The sequence below is a fragment of the Myotis lucifugus genome, unplaced genomic scaffold, assembly GCF_000147115.1.
Source record: "Myotis lucifugus unplaced genomic scaffold, Myoluc2.0 scaffold_16, whole genome shotgun sequence".
NCBI classification, from domain to species: Eukaryota; Metazoa; Chordata; class Mammalia; order Chiroptera; family Vespertilionidae; genus Myotis; species Myotis lucifugus.
The window spans coordinates 11,087,534-11,090,598 of record NW_005871064.1 but is presented as its reverse complement, the minus strand read 5'-3'; positions in this window follow the sequence as shown (position 1 = coordinate 11,090,598).

The window sequence follows — 3,065 nt, the reverse complement described above, 5'->3', positions numbered from 1 at the left end:
AGTGTTTCTGGAAATGAGGTGCTCAGACCACTCGGGGGCCCTATTAAGAGCATGGATTTCTGGTGCCCCCCTCAATGTCCCTGGGGAACCCTGTGGGGGCAGCTGACCCGCGGGAATCCCCCTGCAGTTGGAGCACAGTTCAGCGAGGAGGTCTCAGAGCCTGCCTGACAGCCACTTTCATCTCTGCCTTTTACAAGTGATCCTGACAACCCAAGTTTATAAATGCACCACTGTTTTGTTTTGTGTGGTCTTGTTTAAAGAACCAACTCTAATTTATGCCATTTCCATTTGCTCTTAGCTCATGCATCCCTGACAGTTCTCATAGACTCCTGACACTTCCTGCTGTTTGTGGTGGAGTCCCTTTGGGAAAAAAGATTATTTCCTCTCCTCCTTCTCAACTCTCAACCTAGGCTTTTTCTGTTTACATACATACATACATACATACACACATACATACATACATATCAGAAATTGGTCAAATCTATATTTTTAGGGGATCTTTTCCTAGCTGTAGTTGGTGATCTGGTGGCAGAAGAACTCCCTGATTGATAAAATGTGCCATGTCTAGATGTTCCAGCAATACAGTTGTGTCCTTGTGTTGAGAGTCTGGTTCCAGATGGGATACTGTGGGGAACCCCCTCCACATGGGACCAAAACTGCTTCAGACAGCCTTGGGAGAGGCCCAGAGCAATGGGGCCTTCATGACCCTGGCTCCCCCCACTCACTGTCCTTGCCTCCTGGGGCCTGTGTTCCCTCCTCTCCCTGGAGGAGAGAGGCACATTACAGATTGAGATTTTTCCCCTCTTTTTTTCTTTAGGTTGAGATGTTTACGTCTCACTATCCAATTGCCCCAATAAAATGCATAAATGGGCTGGCATGACTATTATATAAAGTTCATAATTTATCTCACTGACCCTCCTTCTTGGAGCTTCAGCCCACATGCCCGTCACCTGATGAATGGGTAAACAAAATATGGTACATCCATACAATGAGATGTTATTTGGCCATCAAAAAAGAATGGATGAACCTGAAAATATTAGACTAAATGGAAGAAGTCAGTCTCAAAAGGTACTTGAAAGGCCCTGTGGCACCGAAGTGACAATGCATTTATACCCAAACTAGAGGTCCAGCGCGCACGAAACTGTGTGCGAGTGGCTCTCTTCCACTTGCCTCAGCTGGCTGCCCCCGCTCATCGCTGCTAGTAGCTGGCGCCCCGCCCCGCCTGCAGCAAGAGCCGCTGCTCATTTGGTCATGATGGCATGATGGCATGACGACACGGGCCTTTTATGATATGGATGCCAAATCCACAGTGAGAGCTCTGGGAAGAGAAACTCTGAAGTATGTGTGACTCAGCAATCTGGTCCTGGGCTTTGGCCTGGCATTTATCAGCTGTATGGCCTGAGTCAAGACTCAGACTTCTCTAAACTTGAATTTTTTCTTCAGAAATATTAGGATAACTGTCTTTATTTGTGATGATTGTAAGATTCTGTGTGTGTTCGGTGCTATGGGAGTTTGTTACAGATAGATGAGCCCCCAATCACCTCTTCCTATATCTCACCCTTGATGGTCCCCTCCCTCATTGCTATGGGAGTTTGTTACAGCCCCCAATCACCTCTTCCTATATTTCACCCTTGATGGTCCCCTCCCTCATTGATTCTGGGATTAACCATGTGACGGGCTTTGACCAATGATGTATTAGCAAACAATTTGAGCAGAGGCTTAATACTATGCAACAAGGCTTGCCTCCTTGTACCACACAAGTCTACCAAGTAAAAATGCCTGAGCTAGCCTGCTGGAGACATGGGGCTCAGCTGTCAGCCACCCAACCACCAGCCCTGTGAGCGAGGCTATCTTATACCATTCTATCCCAACCGAGCTGCCAGATGACTGCAGCCATAGAAGAGACTCCAGATGCAGAACCAGACAGATGAGCCCAACCCAAATTACTGACCTACATGTCAAAGACCCTAGGAACACACTTGTGGTCAAAGTTTAGCTTCAAAATGCTGCAGCAAGGGAGAGTGAGCACCAGAGGAACCAGGAAAGGGAAGTTGGGGAGGGGCTTATGATAACATTTGGGTATCTGCTGGGTGATTCTGTAAAGGGTTTAAGGAAGCAGGAGCCTGTATTGACTGGGTGCTAGCTATCAGAAAATGAGGGCGAGTTGGTGACTGGATCTCTTGGTAATTTTTATCTATGAGGTAGGAGGATTAAAGTGGGACCAACGTTGTCAGTGGTAACTCATAGTATTAGCTGGAAGAGGGAGATGTTCAATTATTTATGATTTACAGAATATCCTTGTCTCTATATAGTTTCGGGCATTGATCACAAAATAGTCTTGTCTCTGTCTTATTTCATCATGGTCAAAGAATGGTATTGCCTGAGTATTATCTATATGTTGTGAAAATTGTTTATATACACACAGGAACACTACAGCTACTGCTGTTGTGGGGCACTTTTTACTTTCTTGGATAGAATCATGAGCAAATGACATAGCTGTCCTGAGCCTCTAAGTTTTGGGGTGCTTTTAATTCAGCAAGAGGTAACTGATTCAAGCTCTGTGTAATGCCTAAAGAGCTGGCAGGCCTTCTGATTCCTTCTGGGGTTACATATGTAGAAAGCCCCAACTTCATGGGATTCCAAGTGGAGGAGGTGAGCAGAATGTGCTGAGGACAAGGAACAGGTAGGAACTCAGAGGCCTGAGGTGGTCACATACATACTGAAGACAAGGCTTATTTAATCACCCCCTCCTTGAGTCTGGCTTTGCCTCTTTCAGATGCTGCTTCCCAGGACTAGATTTGGATGTTCCATCTTTCTTCCCTAGACCCTCCTCATCCAGGGTCCACTCCCACCTTGAGGGGTAGCAGGACAGGGCGACTCCCCAGGACTACTTCTCAGTTAACATCTCCTATGGGCATATGACACCCTCTGTCATCTCTACATGAACAATCTGTTCTGTTCACAGAGCTTTCTGTGGGTTTAGCCATCATAAATGATAGAGAAGCCTATTTTATTTTTGGTCAGAGAATATACTTGCCCTTGCTCTAAGTATAAGAGGTACTGAC